Source organism: Fukomys damarensis, unplaced genomic scaffold (assembly GCF_012274545.1).
Source record: "Fukomys damarensis isolate Sample0158 unplaced genomic scaffold, DMR_v1.0_HiC HiC_scaffold_14, whole genome shotgun sequence".
NCBI lineage: Eukaryota > Metazoa > Chordata > Mammalia > Rodentia > Bathyergidae > Fukomys > Fukomys damarensis.
In genome coordinates this window covers 24,091,152-24,112,337 of record NW_022900926.1, presented here as the reverse complement: position 1 = coordinate 24,112,337, position 21,186 = coordinate 24,091,152, and positions in this window count along the sequence as shown.

Sequence of the window (21,186 nt, the reverse complement as noted above, 5' to 3'; positions counted from 1 at the left end):
TTGCAGTGAGCTGTAGCCAGGAGTGCTGGATTTATTTCCTAATGACACAGTTCCTCAAAGCAAACATCTGCTTCTAGATTTGTCTGTTCTTGAATTCTTTACTGCTTTTGAGGCCATCTGATGTCAGATACTCATCTACACTCCTGAAGATCGGGTTTTTTTGTTTTGTTTTGTTTTTTTGGTACTGGGGATAGAACTAAGGCCCTTGTGTTTGTAAGGCAGGCACCGGAACCACTGAGCTAAATCCCCAGCCCTTGCAGGTCGGTTTGTCCTTACTTGTGGTGACCACTCAGACTCAGAGCTCCCAAAATGTCAGTGTGCAGTCAGAATCCCTGAGTTTCTGTTACTGTAGGTATGCAAAGGGGGCTGGAAAATTTCCTTCCTTTCTTCTTCCCTTTTTCCTTTCCCCATTTCTTTCCTTTTCTTTTACTGTACTGGGTATCAAATCCAGGTCCTTGAGCATACTAATCAAGCACTTTACCACTGAGTCCCACTTCCAGCATGACTGCATTTCTCAAGTGTTCCAGATGCTACTGGGAATCACAGCAAGCTTACTAAGTGATTACTAAAATAAATTTTGCATTTCCAGAAGCTCAGTCTACAGCCATCCTCTGGAAGTCAAGATGGATTTGTGGTCCCAGGGCCTCCATTTTTTTTTTCAAATTTTATTTCAGTTTATGAGGTCAGATCTAGCTAGATGAAAATTGTTTTCATGTAATGAGTATTTGATGTCATACATACCTTCTGCATCCAAACCATTTTGTATATATAGATGCAGAGCCACATTTTTTGTAAGATATTTCCTTTTCCAAATACGAAACAGGGTTTCCTAAAACTCAGCATTATAAAGATAAGCAGGTTATAGAATCAGTGACCATTCCCGGCATTGACTGAGGCTCTCATAAGTGAGTAGGTGCTGTGCACATGTATTGCTGGGTCCTGGGAGGAAAGAGACTCCACAATCCTACAGAGTGATTCGAGGAGAGGTCAACAAAGGAAGTATTGGCAAAGTGTGAGTTCAGTACAGTAGGACCCAAGGACTGTACAGAATGGAGCCTGGTGCTCGAATCCAGCCACCTTAACCATTTGGAGGAGGATGCCTATGGACTCCTTGTGAGAAATGGCCCACCCTCAGCAATCTGGCAGGGAGAGAGCTTGGCAGCAAATGTATGGGTCTCCTCCTCTCTGGTTCCTCTATTGATGCAACCTCAGAGAAATCAGGTGGCCCCAGAATCTGTGGTCACAATTCATATGGGTGGACTTCCCAGGACAGAGCATAGGTAGCACAATATAAAGAACAGATCTATCCAGTATAACCCAGATCTTCCTATCTGGCATCTCAACAAAATGCTACTCTCCTCGGCTCACAGGTTCTGAGAGCTTAGCCAGTTTCTACTCTGTTAACATGGGAAGTAGCTGCAAGTTGGGATGCAAAATCACGATGGGCTTCCTCCTCTAAGGGAAGAAGACCCAAGAGAGGGGAGACTTCCCTGGAGAACGAGGAACTCCCATGTTTCAAATTTTGTTCTTCCTGGGAGTCTTTGGCAACTTGGAGGAGAGTTTTGTATTTGTGCTTCTGAGAAGCCTGGGGAGGGAGGCAGTGGGTGTGGCCTACAGGGTTTGTGAGGAGGATGTCCAGGTTTACACATTCAACATGCCCTCTAATCTTAGAGTATTTGCTCTCACAGACCCAAAAGAAGGACATCTATATTCCTTGGTGTCCATAAGAAATAACAAACAGACCTAGCATGGATTGAGCCTCGCTCCCTTCTGGTAGATCTCCCTCCCACCTTTTCAGGTCATTGGATGTCTTTATCCAACATCATCGACAGTCAATTGATATTTGACAGATTCTTTATATGTGCGTATGTGCATGGCTTATAGGCAGGCCTCACCTTTTCCAATGTAAATAATAATACTTGTGAAAGTCATGACATCAGTTATATTCCCGAGGGATTCAGTTGGTACCTGTTAATTATTTTAACCTTTATAGATGAATGATGTTATGTATGTAGCTTTTATTTTTCTAAAAGGTGGTGAATGAAGAGTTACAGGATTGAGAGAGAGAAAGACCTTGCAAGTTGTCTTTGCTTTTGGAACACTAAACATTGAGCTATTCGATAAACATGTGAGGACCTTATAAAAAGCCAAAGTAACTATGGGAGAAGTTCAATAACATGTTATTCAGCAAAGCACCTTCTGTCTTACTGGGACTTCTGTGCCAAGCTTTGAATTCAGCAAGTAGAAAAAAGGTTGGAAAAGCTGATCTAACTAAGATCTGTTGGGGAAAAGAAGGATTTAGAACAGATTCAAATCTGGTCAGATTCAAGGCCAGGCAGAGAAAGGGCATGTTGGAATAAGGGTAGAGCAGTTGGGGAGGAAGACTTAAAACGACGCAAGCAGACGATCTTTAGAGCAGTGTGAAAGCTCTCACCCATTTCACAAAGAGGAGAAACTCCTTAACTGCAGTGAATTCATTTCCATTTGGGAAAATGGGGGTAAAACTTCCTGATCTTTCTCGTTTCTTTCCAAAGGCAAAGATCTAAAATTTACCATTGAGTCTCCTAAGTTTTCCAAGTGGACCATTAAAACCAAAACAAAACTCTGTAGACTAAATGTACATGTAAAATATAATTAAATTTAAAACAGGTAAAAATACTGAATAAAATGAATCTAATATTCTAACCGTAACAGTCAAATCAAAGATCTAATGGAAAACCATTACTCAATAAGGAAAGAGATTCATGGAATGAATTGTCCTTACTATTAAAATGTAAAACTTATCTTCCAGTACTGAAATCAATTGGGAATATATAGTTAAATATATAAGTCGACTAGTCTGCTTAAACTAACTTTATTCAGAGATGCTCATTCTGATCCCAATTTTGTTCTTTCCTCCCTTTTATTTATGAAGTGCACACCTACAATTTACATATTTGCTTTTAATCTGCTTTCAAAATTCAGAGTGAGAAATAAAAAACCACTGCTTCGAATTTGCTGAAGTTTGTAGGCAAAAGTAGGTCTTTTCTCATCACAACTTGCACAAACCATTTTCTTAATAATTTATCACAGTGTTCCACAGCAGAGATAAAGTTGACGCCTACATGATCATTATGTGTTCATAACGTGGGCTCTGCAGGAGCATTAATTTCCCTGCACCTGCTTTCATCTGTTCCCTCCCTTCTCTCTCAGGTTTGTATTTTCTATTATGCTGCCTGTGTTCAGCTTTAGCTTCACGTTGCAAGCTGCCCAGGGAGGCTGCTGTTGACTAGGAAAAGCAGATAGGTACAGCCTGCTATGACCCCATTTTAACCCATCCTTCAAAACCCTACTCTTCACAAGGCCTTGCACGTGACACAGGAGAGGTCCTGGGCAGTGGTTGAATCAGGAGCCTCAGCTCTGGTAATGGCTCATCCGCTAAGTGAGTCAGATAAAGATGCATCTTGGGAAAGAATCTGTCTATGAAATGAAGGATATCTGACGAATTCCAGTTTCCTTTATCCAGTCCTACGGGAAAAGCAAATCTCTCACTGGAAAGTAGATCTCCCTCCAGACAAATGCTTACTGATGTCCTCCAACCCCATTACTCTCTACTTAAAGACTGGCCAGCAAGTGACATAGGCTGAAGCCTGAGACTCCTTGTTAATAGAACTCTCTCCCCTTTCTACTATGCTCAACAGAAGAGAATGCCATTTATAGCGAAACAGTTTGTAATAGCTAAAACTTGGAAACAGCCAATTTGACCATCCGTTGGAGACTGGATAAAGATGATGTGGTTTTTCTACAAAATGGAATACTACTCAGCCATTAAGAATGAGAAATTAGATTCATTCATAGAGAAATAGATACATAGGATATACTCCTAAGTGAAATAAATAAGTTACGCATGTGTAAATACCGAATAGTTTCTCTGGTGTGAAAAACTACAATAGTACATAAGACCCTAATGAGATAATTGACCATGTGAAATAGGAAGAAAAGGGCTAAAGGTGTTGGGAAAGTGGGAAGGGTAGGGGAAAGGTAATAAGGGAAAAGAAAAAAATATGAGAAAATGGAAATAAAGTATTTGTAAATGGGGAGGGGAGGAGGGGGGAAGGGAGGTTAGGGACAAGGGGAAAAAATGAGAACCAAGACCTGTCATAACTGTACTGTCTTCTTCTTTCTTCCTCTTCTTCTTCTTCTTCTTCTTCTTCTTCTTCTTCTTCTTCTTCTTCTTCTTCTTCTTCTTCTTCTTCTTCTTCTTCTTCAAACTTCCCCCATCCCTCCCCTCTCCTTCTTCTTTCTTTTGGTGCAAGGATCGAACTCGGGTCCTTACACTTACAAGGCAGGTGGTGGAACCACTGAACTAAATCCCCCAGCCCTTTCTTTGCTTCTTTGCCTTAATGTCTTCACTTTGTAGTCCTGAGTCAAACAGGATAAAATTCCTTGATTTAGCTCAGGTTAATTGCGTTATGGGGTGTTATTGTGACTTAGAAAGCATATTGTTCATGATTCTGCTATTTATTACCAAAAGATTCCTGGGTGAGATAGATTAACAACTCAGTATGACTGTTTATATGTTTGCAACTCATGTGGTAAAAAGAGGAAGGGAAGAAAGGAGTTCTGAAGCCAAGCAGGCATCCTGACGTCTCAGCATCCTTGTTGCCACTGCATATAGGAAATTTTTTTCTATTGACTCACAGTTCTGTGAAACTTTTATGGGCTTCATTGATTCCGCCCAACCCTGCTACATCTCACGACTTACCATTCATCCTTTATGTAGCTCAGTTTACTGATCTAACTAATGGATGTGAATATTTATTTATGACTGAGCATTATGAGATTTCAAATATATTAAATGATATACTTGAAAAACATGCAGAAAATACTGTCATGCTTTAGTACTTGAAAAGACTGGTGTGAATGGGAAGGGGTCAATACAAACTATTCACATCAAATGCAACTGCCACAGGAGCCAGCTGCTAGGCCAGGAGGATTTGTTTGTAAATCCTGAAGACCTAATAAAAATGGTTAAGTGCAGATTGGCCCATAGAGACATCCAGGAAGTGATTCAGCTACCTAGTTTAAGCTCAGACAGACCCAAATTCCACTTCTTGTTCTGCTACTGGATGATTGCGACATTGACAAAATGAGGTACCCCTCTGAGCTTCAATAGTCTCACCTGAAAAGGGGATGACAACTTTAGAAGTTTGTGAAGACTAAACAATCTGCACAAAAGGCTTAGCATAAAGCCCAGTACACAAGCTCAATCCCTGTTGAATGGACTCCTCTCAGATTGAATGACTCTTCCATGCCAATTTCACAATTTCAGGATGGCAGGTGAGAATGAATCTAATAACACAGGTCTTACAGCAAGGTTTCTGATGGACTTTTTGATCTCTTTAGAATAAGACAACATTGCATTGTCTGTCAGCAACCCTTCAGAAATTGTGGTTTGGGTTTCTTTGCTTTTTGAACTAGAACCAGGAGGTGTATGATCACATACACTTCAGGAGAACGTCATTGTATGAACAAATTGTTTCCCAAAAGTTTGTTTGTCTGTAGGCTGTTTGAAATTAAAAGCAGTACTTTCCAACTAGAAACAGTGCTGTAAATGGTGTGGACGTTCCAGTCCAGGCCAGGCTCCAACAGCTTATTTAAGCCATAAAATCACTGAATTGACGCAGAGCTAATGAGTTGCCCCAGTCCTTGCTTGCTGACGGCAAGCTCTAGGCTCAGCAACAACCCTGTTTTTCACTGCTTGGAGATGTATAGTTCTCCTTCATTTTGAGGATAACCCAGACCCTATGCTAGGGGACTTGGACACCATCATCCCTCCCACTTTCGGCTCCACCAAGTCCACGTGTTTCCTTCAGCTCCTTCTCCCCCTCAGCCTCTATACAGCGTGCCTGGAAAGTTTTCTGTGTCTTCTGTCACCCTTTCCTTCTACTTCACCTAGAAAAGCGAACTCAGCCTATTAATATATATAACCACCTCCTCTCTGGGCTTCCACTGCTTCCTACACACCCTTACTGTAGCATGTGTCACACTGACAAGGAACAATTGGGCTGTTGCCTTCCCCACTAGTCTGAGATTCTGAGCTACAGAGGCTGGTGTGTCTTGATAAGTCCACTGTCTTGGCTATGGAACCAGTGTTTGACAGTAACAACAACCAATAATGTAATACTGATGAACATTTTAAGTTGCTACGCCCTGTTGTCTACATGCTCTAGATAAATTTGTACCCTAATTTCTCCAACAAACTTACAGAAGTGGGAACCATTTTATGAAGGATTAAACTGATGCAAAGAGTAGTTAAGTAACTTGCCCAAGGCCAGACAGCCAGTGAGGAGACTGAGATGTAGTGTAAATAGCTGAGGTGTATTATAAAGTGACTGGATGCATACATTTTAGATGTTGGCTGAGCTCAGAGAGAGACAAAAAAAGGTTTTATGCATCCTTCTTGTGTACAGAGAGGAGGAAGAAGAATATGAGAAACCGCTTCCTAAAAGAGAGAAACAACCCTGAGATGTGGTACCAGGACCTCTGCCGTGGGAAGAGGGCATTGGTGTTGGGGGCCCCTGTCCGGGACTACTCGGGGGCTCTGAGCCAGGCTGCAGCCAAGGTCAGTAGGTTAGGCTCTGCCCTTAGAGGAGGAGGTCTTGAGATGCTTGCTGATGTCTTGGTAAGGATTGTGCAGCTGGTCTGACCCACTGGTGGCTCCTTGAACTCCCCGCGAGCCCCTGACCATCTCCTCCTCCACCCTTCCTCACTCTTCCTCTGCTCTACTTGCAATCTTCTCCTCTTCATTTTTTAAAAATTATTTCTTTTGTTTTTGTGAGACAGGGCCTCAGTGTATATTCCAGGCTGGGCTCGAACTCACTGTGTAGCCCAGGCTGGCCTCAGACTCTCAGCCATCTCCTGCCTCAGCCTTCAGAGTGCTGGGATGACAGGAGTGTGTCACTACATTTCCGTTTCATGTTTTCATGTCCAGCTTTCACGTCACTTTTTTGAGACCTGGAGAGAGAACAGTGACCGTGACATTCAAATCAGTTCCCCACCCGTATTACTTGTCTTGGCACCTGGTGTTTTCCTTGTTTGTCACACTTGTCTTCTTAGTCCTTCTTCCCCATGAGACTGTAAGCTCCCCAAGCACAGTGGGCTGCATCTCTTTCTCCCTGGATGTCTCCTAGACCAGCATCTATTTGGCCCCATAAATTTATGTTTCATTATATGGAGAGATCAGTGACTCAGACTTACTGAATCATTCCTGAGTCTCACTGATTCCTTCTCTCCTCGTCTGTGGACAGCAGTGACTGAATGTTGGTGTCCACCCCAGGGAAATGAAGTGACCAGTTCTCTTCTTCTGATGCAATAAAAAGTAAAGCACTTTTAGCTGAATAGGCCTGGGTTCAAATCCTTCCCAGCCATGCATGGTTTAGATATTTTATTTAATCCTGGGTCATTTTATTTAATCCCTCATCTACTAAATAGAAATCATAACATGTCACAGGATTGTCGGGAAGGTTTAGTATCCCTTTATTTAAAATGTTTGGCAAAGGAAGTATTTTGGGTTTGGGATTTTTCTCACATTTTGTTACATTCACATACACATGTGTAGTATCTTGGGTATGGGATCTAAGTTTGAACATGAACTTCATTTATGTCCAATATACACTTTATTTATTTATTTGGTACTGGGGATCGCACTCTGGTCCTTGTGCTGGCGAGGCAAGCGGCGGAACCAAGGAGCTAAATCCCCGACCCTATATACACTTTATACGCATATTCTGAAAGGACATTTATAGTGTTTTGGGGGCACCTGTGTTTTGACTGCAATGTGTCACACGGTTAGGCCTGAAATTTTTCACTTCTGACATCATGTCAATGGGAGCCTTTTGCATTTCTGATTTTTGAACTAGGAACATTCAATATATATATATATATAGATAGATAGATAGATAGATAGATAGATAGATAGATAGATCTATTTACATGGTGCCTGTTACAATATGAACTTCATATGTTACAGAAGCTCTTGTAATTAAAGCTGTTATTACTGTCTTCAGACACACCAAGGCCTTTGGTTTTCTGGATTTTTTTAATTCTTTGCTGAAAAAGCTGGCAGAAATCCCAGAAGGAAAAGGATTCACTCCTCGAGAGGATAAAGGTACTTTTTTTTTCCTCGTTGGATCAAAGTCGACTCTGGGTAGTGAGAGTTGCATGGATGTCCTAGTGATGTCTGTTTATCTGCCCTACCTTAGCAAATCCACATGGATCTAAGAGTGATATGTGGAATTCAGGCTTCACATCTCTTATGTTGTCATCTTTCATTTAATTATTAGTATGTTTTGAGGATGCACAGTACACACTCTTTCTTCTCCATTTGTTTCTTCATAGATTTGTTCTGCTTCTGATACTACAGTGCCCACTCCTACATGGCAGGGGTCTCTGTTTCATACTTCCCGCTGGCTCCAGCATGGCACTTTCTCGGTGGGGGTCAGAGAGATGTCCGGTAGGTCTTTTTTAATGATTCTTCTGAACTTTTACGTATCTTCAAACTGTCTTGGCTAAATAAATAGGAGAGTCCTAGGGAGAAAAAGTATATAATGGACGTCCATATTAATATTAATCTATCTAATAGCAATCTAAAAGAGATTCAAACTCTAGACCTAGGGAAAATCAAAGCAATTGGTTTGTCAGAGTGATACAGTAACATGGTTTTACTTTTTATTAAAAAAAGGCGAAAAAGGAGGAGCAGGAAGAGGAGGAGAAGAATTGTCATGATACTTCCTTCCTAATACCTTAGTGATTAAAAATATTTAAGCCTACTACTTTTACTCAAAATTCTTTTTTAGTACCAGGGATTGAACTCAGGACCTTGTGTTTGTGAGTCAGGCGGCAGAACCACTGAGCCAAATCCCCAGCATGAAGGAGTTCATGACTGCTCTCTCAGGCTACTGTAGCATAGGATAGATAGTTGGTTGATTTGTTCTGTAACTTTAAAAGAACCAAGGGGTAGTTTGTTCAGGGAAATTTTTTTTTCTTTTTCTATCTTTACCTCTCACCTCCTCATTCCACTGTGTTATTGGTCAAAGAAATGCCAGATCTTTACCTGAGATTTTTGAGTTCTCTTACCAATTACGATTAGAATTCAGTACACGCACAATCTCCAAGTGCTCTAAAAACAAAACAGGAGCACAAATAGATATTACTAAACACTTCACCCTGACTTCAATTTCTTGCCAGATGCAAATTCTCTCAGTTGCAATAGCAAAAGCTCTCTGAGACAGAGGTTTCACACATTCCATCCCAGAATGAAGAGGATGGAATGCTTGCTTTCATGGAAAAAAAAAAAAATCCAGCAATATTAGTCACCTCGCTAATCTGAGGAACAGACCATTCCATGGCCTATAAGTTAGACTGTGATGATGACTGTAAGTCAGTGGGCAAATGTCCCCGGACGACAGTCAGAGTGAGAGGAAGTTGCTCAGTTGTATGCACCAAACCTTGGGAAGCCGCACAGAAGAGGCACTTTTTTAGGGTAGAGCGTTAGGAGGATTTTTAGCGTTAGGAGGATCTAGAAAGAGGGAACTAAAAAAAAGTGGTTAGACAAGTTCATAGCCATGAAGATGGGCAGGGTTATGCTGGTGGGTGGGAGGTGGGAAGAAATGAGGTTGACATATATTTTTGTTCCTGCAATCACAATTCCTCTTGTGTTCTGACTGTAAAATAGAAAATGAGAAGGCAGTTTGTATAAGCAAAAGCTACAGAGAATGGATATTTGAAGTTTAATACTGAGAAAGTGAAAAAAGATTTAGAATGCAAATCTTTTTTATAGAAACAAATGCTTTCATTAAACTTCAAAGCAGAATGTAGGAAAAAGTAGATTCTGACAATTGTTATAGATAACAGTTGTTTATCTGTTTGAAGAATCCACCAAATGAAGTTTGAGAATGCGTAGTTTTATCCAAGAAGGAATTTCTAAGAAACCAAACATAGGTACTGATGGCTGAGCAGAAAGCTAATGTGTTGAACAAATTATGCTCATGAGCTTTTATTCCTAAACATGAATACAGACAGTTCTTAATTCACACATGGTGATGCTCTAGAAATTCTTCATAATGGACTGCTTAGAACTTGCACTTGGAATTTACCTGTGCATTTTTCTCACATTTAACTTTTCCTTTTTCTTTCTTTCTTTCTTTCTTTTCTCTTTTACTTTTTTTTTTTCTGTTTTTTGAGATGGGATCTCACTATGTAGTTGAGACTGACCTGGAACTCTCTATGTAGCCCAGGCTGGTCTTAAATTCACAGTGATCTTCCTGCCTCAGCCTCCCAAGTGCTGAAAAAAGTCTTTTGGAATCTGAGCGCCATCCTTGGATTCTCTTCCTCTGTGGACCATCAAATTCCATTGATTGTGCCTTGGTGAGGTCTCTTCTATTCCTACAGCTCATTCTTAACTCACAATGGCATCATCTCACCTGGGCTACTAAGTCACCTCTCCCCTGGCAGGAGAAGGAGCTATATGTTTGCTTCATTCTTAAATCATTCACTAAACTTTTTTTTTTTTTTGGTACTGGGGATCGAACTCAGGTCCTTGTGCTTGCAAGGCAGGCCACCAAACCACTGAGCTAAATGCCTGGCCCCCATTAAACATTTTTGCGGGCCTATTATACCAGGTGCTATGGTAGAAGCTAGGAATAAAATAATAAGTAAGCCCTGTCTCTGCCCTCAAGGTGCTTACAAGCAGATGCTTGTAAAACTATGTAGTGAGTTCAGGTTAGAGGCACACAAGGAAATTATTGGTGCATGGAGGAAGAGCACATAATCAGGCCAACAGAGAGATGTGCCTGGGTTTCCAGGTAGGCTTCCTGTATGAATGATCGATACTTAAAAGCCAAATAAGGGTTGGCCAGTTGTTAAGCCAGGAGTTGCTGTGAGCTAAGAATAGAGGTGCTAGTCTATTGCTGATGGTGGTTGATAGGGGCAGGGAGGGATTCTTCCACGTAGTCTGAAGAAATGAGAGCCCATAATAAGAGAAAACTGAGAGGGCTATAGAGACCTATGCCGGATCCTGGATGGCCTGAGGGACCACTGTCATCCTCTGTATTGCTGCCATCCAGGAAGCACATACGGCAAACCACAAGTGGAGTTCAAAAATTTTCTAATAATTTCATTCAAAGTGTGAAGTTAATTTTAGCAACATATTGTATTCAATCTAATATGCCCAAAAGAGTATCATTTTAACAGGTATTCAATACAAAAATTATCATTGATTTTTGCTGGGGGTGGTGTTGCATATCTGTCTTCCCAGCACTTGGGAGGCTGAGGCAGGAGACCAGCTTGAACTAAATATAGTGAGACCCTGTCTAAAAAAAACAAAACAAAACAAAACAAAAAACCTTAAAAAATTACATTCTTCTTGTACTGTCTTTGACATATAGTGTGACTTACATGAGAACATGTTAAGCCAGTCACCCCCTTTCAAGTGCTGGATCCCCTTACTTGGAAAGTGCAGTTCTTAGAAAACTTGGCCAAGAAACCTGATTCTAGGAACTGTTAGGTAGAAAGGGCCAGGAGATGTGTCTGCTATGTCACCCTCCACAAAGGGTCAAATAAGGGATCTATGCACTAGTCTTTGAGAAATGGCCTAGGAACAGAAGGGCTATACAGTAGAACTGCCTGTTTTTCCAACTTGTGCAGTTGCAGAACCTTTGCCACTCCCCTCCATACCATCACCACACAAGATCAAGGCGCCTATGCGGGGCCTCCCCACAGCAACTCAGCCTCAAGGGTCTTTCCTTGAACAGGGCCAAATAACCCACTGCTGTGGGCAAAGAAGGAGACGGGATGCTGGTCTGTGAGGCTGCGAAGGTCAAAGGAGATTTTCATGGTTCCCATCAGTAATAAAGAATGTGAACCTGCAGGATTTTGCTGGCCTTTTCCCAAGCTAGGAATTTAATGAGAATATTTTCTCACTATTTTTCATAGTTTTAATCAATAATTAATTCCTCACTAAGCAAAAAATTTGTAAAGTCTAATTCAAAAATTTTATGTGGGACATGCTCAGTAAAAACCTGCTCACTTTTACGGTTTACATTTTTCAAAGATTTAAGCAGAGTGTCTCTTAAGATCTTCTATTTCTCTTTTCTTCTAAGATGTTTTCCTTTCTGAGCTCCACTGTTGTGTTTTCATTTCTATCCATGACCTCAATTTTTGCTTGTTGTAAAGGAATGAAAAGAAAATGTAACTCCAATAAAAATGTGCAAAATTTTAATGTATTGTTTAAAAAAAAGTAAATGGCAATAGAGAAAACAAAATTTTATGTATATTTAAAATTTTAATTTTTTGCTTTGAACTACTGACTTGAACTATATTATCATAAAATAATCTATTAGATCAAAAGCAAAATGCATATTATAATTGAAAGTATAAAAATTTTAATCAGAATTATTGAAGCAAATCAAAATTTTAAAAAAATTTAAATGGTCATACTATTTATTATAAAAATCAAACTAGTTGCAATTTTAATATCTGCCTCATTAATTGATATTAACATTGGTATAAGGCTTTGCAATATGCATGTCTAGATATAGATTCATACAAATTTAAGAGTATAAATGGTTAGTTTATAAATATAATATATATGGTTATAATATATATATAATATAAATGGCTATAATATTACAAGATATTCCCCAGACTCCTGTGCAACTGTGCAACGGTGGCTTAGTTTAAGCCATGAATTTTTTCTATTCCCACCAAGCCTACTCCTGATATTTGTGGACCTGAAGAACTGTACGAAGACCTATGTAGTATGTGCCTTCTACATAGTGAAGAGTTGTTCTACGTACAAATGGGTTCTGCATCTGTGAGCTCATCCAATTACAAATATAATAGATTTGGCAGAAAACTGCATCTGTAGTGAACATGTACGGATTCTTTTCTTGTCATTTCCTGCTAAACAATATCACAACTCTTTTTGCAAAACATTTTGATTGAATTTTATATCATAAGTGTGTTAGAGATGATTTAAAATCTCTGGAAATATGTGTATAGGTCATACAGACCATTTTATACAAATGACAAACACGCCCAGATTTGGGGGGCTATGGGGATTCCTAGAACCAACTCCCCATTGCTTCCACCAGTCCACTAAGAGATGATGACTGCATATAAAAACTACAAATCATATTAATAAAACATATGGTAAAATATGTTCTATTATCTGCCCTTGAGGAATATACCTTTTTGATGATCTACTAGGTCAAATTCAGCTTTAGAACTCTTGGGCCTTTCATGTCCGAAGGTTACTGTAAGCCACTCTTCAGCTTCCACTTCCCAGCCCCAGCCTTCACCCCCTTCTCTTGCCACCTCCAGCTTCATCCTGTTTTGTGGGGTCCTGCATATTTGCATGTGGATCCCAGTGCACATGTTAAGCTCTGCCCTTGAAACGAATCCACCAATGACTGGTCTGGTCCAGATCTCAGGTTTAGGGGTATGCATGGCGGTCCTCCATCTTGAGGAGGAAGGATTCCGGGGAGAGACTTGCACAGACCCTGGTGATAGGCCAAGAGCAACTTGAATGGGGAAGTCTGGAATGGGAAGAGATTTTGCTTGGCCCTCTGTACTGTAGGTTGGCAAGGAAGGGTCCAAACAAAGAAGAACCAAGGTAGAGCATTCTCCAGAACAGGTCAGGTGCTATTGAGAGCCATGAACTGGCAAACAAAGGAAAGTAGAAAGTGGCACTGCTGGGACCCAAAATTTTGTTATGCTATATGAGAAAAACTTTGGGAAGTTTGCTAGTTTCTAGGGCTGGTGATAACAAAACATCCCAGACAAGCTTGCTAAAGCAACAGAAATGTATTCCTTCACATTTCTGGAGGGCAGAAGAGTAAGATAGAAGTGTTGGCTGGGTTAGTATTTCCTGAGACTTCTGCCCTTGGTTTGACAATAGTGGTCTTCTTCCTATGCCTTCACATGGTCTTCCCTCTATATGTGACTATGCTTATGTGATGCCAGACACACTGGATTAGGGTCTGTCTTCATGAACTCATTGTGACTCAATTACCTTTTCAAAAGTCTTTCTCCAAATATAGTTACATAAATTTCAGGAGGACACCATTCATTTAGCTCAAAATAGCAAGCTTATATGTTTGTCTTTTCCCTCACCTAAACACTACTGACATTCCTCAGCAAGGGGAAGGAAGCAGTGGTTTTTATCTTAGTAGGTAATGACACAGTACACAACCATTCATGGCATTCAGAGAATTGCCTTTTGTTCAGGGGATCTACAGAGAGGAGATGTGGAGAGGAGATATGGAGATATGTTTCCCTGGGGCTTGAAGAGTGTTGGGTTATGAGCTCACTATTCCACTGTGAAGCACCAGATCCTGGAGGGCAGGATCCTTCAACATTTTTTTTGTGCATACATATTTATGATGTGTAGTTCCTCCCATAGCAAAGCACCATGTGGCTGGTGGGAGCACCTCACACATTTCAAGGAAAGATGAGGGCTTCCATTTCAACTGTATAGGAAGGAATACAGGAGTAGAGATGGGGCAGTTTGAAAAATATTTACACAAAACAAAAGATGTGGGATTTTATAGTAGCAAGTATGAAAGAGGAATAAGGCACAAGTAATTCCCTGGTGTCTTACTTGGGTGACCAGATGTACCATGGTAATTCCAAGTAAGGGAGAAAATCTAGAGAAGCTACACCAGGGAAAAAGAGGAGCTGTACCAGGCACACATATTCTCTAAGCAAATCTTTCATCACAGCTCCTCAGGCTCACTTTGCCCTCATACAAGAAGTAGTTGGTATGTTAATTAATAATAGACATACATGTAAGTTAGCAGAGTTTATTAGTAGTAGGTTAGCCACAACAACTAGGGAAAACAGAACGAAGACAAGGTCATAACATTTAAGAGTCCTTTAAGAACAAAACCAAATGTAAATAACCAAACAACAGAAGCAAGCTTCTCTGGACAATTGCTACCTGTTCAGTCACAACTCAGGCCTGAGGCCTCTAGAGCCATAAAACTCACTGATTCACTTCTAGCATATTTATTTATCATTTTACATTAAATGGCAGAGCAATGAAGCCAAGTTCTGTACCCCAGGAAGTTTCAACATATTTTTCCTCTTAAAAAAAAAAAAGAGAAACAAAGACCCTTATACATACAAAAACCATTGTGTGAAAAAGTTAAAGGAGAAACAACCCCAGAGTCTATCACTGGATATAAAAAATGGGAGTGACATACATACATTCCTCGTTTAATGACCGCCTGTTTTCTGACTGTTCAGACTAATGACTTAGGCCCATTGTTCAGACTTACTGTCAGGCAAAAAAGCCGAAAACCAAGACCAGACCAGAACCACTACACACCTTTATTGTAGGAATAATCTGCCTGGCTGTCTCCAAACAAAGGAGAAAGAGCAATACGGCAGAGAAAGGGAGCACTTCTTATAGGACTGGGGTGGAGCTTATAGGAGCCGAGGTGGCTAGGGAGCCTGTGACATCACAAGTTGTTAGGAGGTAGCTAGCATCAGGTTACTCTTTTGGTGGGAAGAGAGTCATGTTGGGAAGAAGACTGTCCTTTGATGGAAGCCATATTTTAGGTGAGAAATAGCATCATGGAAAGGAGAAGGCTATTTTATGTAGCAGCCATTTTAAAGTGAGGGAAATCTTAACACAACCTACCACTTCGATTTAAGATCCATCTCTTTTTTTCAGTTCTGTACTTCTTGTTTAAAGTCTCACTGTCTGTTTTTGCACAGTCCACCTTGTTAATACAGTAGTGGGATTTTTGCTGATTTCACTATATAATATAGTACTGTTGTTTTATGTTCTGTTATAAATTAACAGAGCTCGAAGAGTTATGTAAATAAAAGCAAAGTCATCATGTTGGAGTTTCCTTTGACCATTTATTTGTTTGAATAGTGTAATATGCATACTATATACAATTTCTCATTTAATGACCAATTCATTTAATGACCTACGCACAGGAACAGAACTCAGTCATTAAACAAGGACAGTCTATATCCAATTGACTAGTCCATAGTTGTTTCTCCTCAGTTAAGCCTAATGTGTTCCAAAAAAATAATGCCATAGAAAAAAGGCATGGACTTATAGCCCAATTACTGATTATGAGAACAAGACAGAATTCCAGAATATAATTTTCTGTTGAGTAGATACTTATTAGTAGCATTTAAACTAAGGGTTTTGGGTCATCAGCTTATTCTTGATGTAAAAAACCCAATCTATAACCATCTTCTGAGACAGTTCCTTTGGGTTATTTCTACTTACTACATTCTAGGCAGTGCCCTACTTTTTAATTAAAAAAGAAAAAGAAAAAGAAAAGAACCCTACAAGATTGCATTGTAAGACAAATGTTTCATAATCCAAATGAAGCCAAATTCCCAGTTTCTTTTTCTCAAATTTTCAAATCTTAAAGGCATCCTACCTATTTTTTCAGCTCTAATTTAATTAAATTTTTTGTTTTAGAGCAGTTTTAGATTTACAGAAATGTGAGAAAGAAGGGCCCTGTAAATGACATATCTAGTTTTTCCTATTATTGATATTGACACATTTCTCAACCCTCATATATTAATATTAATAACACTAAGTCCATCTTGTATTTAGATACCTATAGTTTTTATCTAATATCCTTTTTCTTTTCCCAAATCCTACCTGGGATGTCATATTTCATTTAGTTATCTTATCTCCTTAGGCGTCTCTAGACTATGATGGTTTTGATGACCATGAAAATTTCAGAAACTTTGGGTGAGGGATTTTGTAGGATGTCCCTCAGTTGGGGTTTCTTGAATGTTTTTCTCCTAATTATATTGGGGTTAAAGGTTTAGGTGAGGAGGACATGTAATCAAAATGTTACTCTCTCCATATATCAAGTATCCTTATGATCAACAAGATTTATCACTGGTGAGGTTGACCTTGGTGAGGCCACCTGGCTGAGGCAGTGTTTGTTACATTTCTTCGCTGTAAAGTTACTTTCCTCCCCATCCTTTCGTAATGTTATCTTCAGAAGGAAGTCACTGTGCATGGCCTGTATTTAATGGGGCTCTAATTTCTCCAGCTCCTTGAGAAACAAATGCATTTTCATAGCACAAAAAGAGATTTTTGTGACCTTAAGTATACCACATTTAAAAAATCATTAAATAAAATAAGAGATTCCAGGATGGAATCCAGGTATGACAAAATATTTTGAATGTATTAAAATGTATGATATAATTTCACTAATGGTGTTGGGGAGAAGTTGTTGACCTATGCAATTTTGGAAATGTTTGGAGTCCATCAGCCTAAAAGTGAAAGGAATAGTGCATCAGCACTGTACACTAGTTAATGAAGTTGGGTCCCTCAGGAGTAGGTTTAATTCTGAAGTCATTATACATGTATACTAGCATAGAATGAAGAAATAAATAAATGGTTGGTGGATATTGTGAGAAAGATTGCTCATTGTAGAAAGAGAAATGGCTAGGATAATCCATGTGGAATTTGATTAGAGTTGGAAATATCAGTATGAATTCATTTCTATCTTACTATACACTTAAGTGTACAAATCAGTACACTTAAGAATTTTTAGATATGTGTCCATATACTTAAACACACCAACATATTCCCTTGTTCTGTTAATGGAGAGAGCCGTAAGGCCGTAACACTCCAGTAGAAAGGAGACTTGGTTTTCCAATAAAAGGAATCAAGACTCCTGAGACAAATGGCTAATTTTAGGATTGGGTTAAGAAGTACACAAGATGAGCTGATAGCATCTTGAACCACCAAACAGTGAGGAGATGCTCCAGAAACAAGACTGACAATCACAAAACAAAAACTAGAAACCCTAACCATGTGAAAGGGACACAAGACCCAATTGAAAAAGCCTTAATAGCTAAAACTGAAGCAATTTGAGCAAGAAAATAATGCTCTATTGAACTATAACACAAAGTGTAAACTAAGGCTGCAAGTGCCAATTCTGATCAAAATAAGTGATAAATGACATGAACAAGTAGAAAGAGTAGGCAAATTCTCTGTAGAGAATTCAAAATAATTTTTATAAATCTAATTTTATTTATGTAATTATTTCAACCTCATAGAAAATTACACGAATCATTAAAATACTATATTTAAAAAGGATAATAAGGCTAAAGGGCATCCTTTAATTGAAATGAGCAAATTAAATCATATAAATCCATTAGTGGGCAGATTTTCACATATTTCACCTTGAAGTTTTCTTGGTAATGAACCTTATTTGGCAACTACTCAGATCTTGTGAACAACTCTCTAGACTCACTTATTCAATTCAAATTAGTAGGTGTGTGTGTCCTCACACAAGAGAACACTCGCTTCCTCTGATGCACACCTTCGAGAAAAAGAAGTGTAAGAACATTTGTTTTTATTTGGTAGCCAAAACAAGTCCACAGCATTGACTAGTTGCTGAGCTCTGAAACAGTGACAGGATGCTGGCAGCCTCTTGGTCACTTTACACACATTGCTCAGTGTGGGGACGCGAGGGACTAAGTGGCAAACACTGCAGACACACCTCTGAGGGGAAAATTCGAGGAAGAGAGGGCCGTGGACCTTCACACAGACACATTGCTCGGAAGTAGACACCAAAGCAAATAGCTTGATTTAAGAAGCAAAATAAGCACCACTGCAGCAACTGCTGAAAATATGTTTAATATTTCTGTCTAAAATCCTTTTGAAAGACCAAGATGATTGAAATGGCGGCATGCTTTGCTCAACCCTAGCTATTCTTTTCTGGATGCTCCGTCACAGCATTTGCATCTGTCCCAGGGCACCCAGGAATCTGTGAGGGACAGTCCTCCCGCAGCATCTTCTCCAAAGGAGCAGGGCACCCACACCATCCCTCTTTCTTCCAGTAAACCCTTGTCACAGGGTGTCTGTTATTAGCCTCAAATCACAATCCTGCCTTTAACATTTTTTTCCCTTTCTTTTGTTGATATGATAACCGTTAGTATAACATGATCCCAAAAGAAAAGAAATTCAAATCGATAACAGATGTGTTCTTATTATAGAAGCCAGACAGAGCAGAAATCAGTTGTCATAACGTAGCTACAAAATTTGGGTATATATCAAAAGAGAGCAACTGGATTAAAATATTCTTTTTCCACATTTTACTCTCTTGCAAGTCAACTTCAAACACAGATGGATGATAGATGGACAAATAGATGGGCAGGCTTGAAAATGGTCAATAACACAACTTCCCCAAAGGATTTAATTAAATAGAAGACTCAAAATGCTCACATTTAAGATTTTCTAATCCCCATCATTGGCCAATATTTTATGCTGACCTAAAATGGTGAAACTATTTGCAAAACGATGCAAAACTGTATGTACTTTCTGGAATCTAGGTGCACTGCTTTTGTAATTTTCTTTATGTAATAAAAATATTTTCTTTTGTAGAGGCATAGAAATACCCGAAAGAAAGACAAGATCTTATTGACAGAATATGGAGTTTCAGTTTGTCACTTGAGCTCCGCAAGGTGAGCCCTCACCGTGGACTCCGGGGTTGACACCTTCTGCGGAGTGTGGCTGCTTCCTTGCCTCTTACAAAGTGCAGATCGAATATGACTGGGAGGAAGGAGGAGCCTGGCAGAGGGACTCCCTTTCCAATACATTCAGGCCCTTCTCAGACTTTCTCTGTGTGTCCTGTTTGCCCATGACGTTTTATTTGCCTAAGTCGCAAAGTCACATGAGCCTTTTTGAACTTTTTGGTAGTAGATGAGAAGGGACCTTCGGCACCGTAGGTGTGACAGCCACACACATACTGACATGACATGCTTGGCGGTCCGAGTCCACCCTGCACTTCACACTCCTGGTGCTGACGGTAATATTGGGAATATTTTCCCTGGTCAGTCTTTCTCCATGTGAGACGTTTGTTAGATGTTGCTCTTTGGTTTTGGTTCTTCCGCTCAGAGTCGTATGTGAGACAGGGTCTCACTATGTAGTTGAGACTGACCTGGAACTCACTATGTAGCCCAGGCTGGTCTCAAACTCACAATGATCCTCCTGTCTCAGGGAGACCCTGTCTCAAAATACAAAGACAAACAGACAAACAAAAAAGAGTTGGCCGGAAGTGGAGAGAACAGAAAAGGAATCTGGGGAGGCGGAGATATACCATTAAGTTAGCAAGTTAACAGCATGTACAAGATCATCTGTGGATATTGCCGTTTCAAAAAAGCTCAAAGTTTCAAAAAGATTTGCTATATAGATTGTCTCGTATTTACCATGTATGATTTGTTGAATACTTTTGGAGAAAAATGAAGAAAAGAAAACTAAGGCCTACCCAAAATTAACCTTAAGGTTGCATGTATCATAGTATTTTGAAATTCACATTAAATCTATTAAAATAAAGAGTATCACATAGTGCCTAATATTTAAGCACAGTCATGTGCCCACAACAACATTTTGGTTAACCACAGAGCAAGTATGTGATGGTAGCCCCATAAAATTATATAGTGATGTCATAATCGTCTTACTTTGTGAAAATACACCCAAATGACAAATCTCCTGGTGACACATTCAGCTAATATACACAATGATGAAATTTCCTAGAGTGCTTTCTAAGAATACATCCTCATAGTTAAGCAATGTGTGAGTATACATGAAATTATGAGCATTAAAAATGTTTTAGTTTTACTCTGTAACAATATCAATACAGTAAGGTATTATGGGACAAAGATTGGAAAAATTAAACCAGGGAATTGATCCTGGTGCTTGGAGGTCATTTTCCTGCATGACATGGCTGTCAATTTCAATTTTATATAGGACTTCATAGAGACTGAACCCCATCTTTGATTATTTGAATCCATTTTTTTTTCAGACAGGGTCTCACTATGTAGTTTATGCTGGTCTAAAACTCACCATGTAGCCCAGGTTGGCCTCAAATTTATGGAGATCCTCCTGCCTAAGATTCCTAAGTGCTGAAGTTATAGGCATGTGCCACCACATCAGGCCATATACTTAAATTTTTAATAACATTGGAGAGCCAGTGCTTTAAGCATGACTACTTGCTAGAAGCAAGAAGAGATGATCCATAGATGATGTAACAGAAAGCTTAAAATTATTTCTAAACATTTTCATATATAATGTCCAGTACTCAGTCAAAAATAACACGGTATAAAAGGAAACAAGACCATAAGCCCAAAAAACAAAATAAATGACAC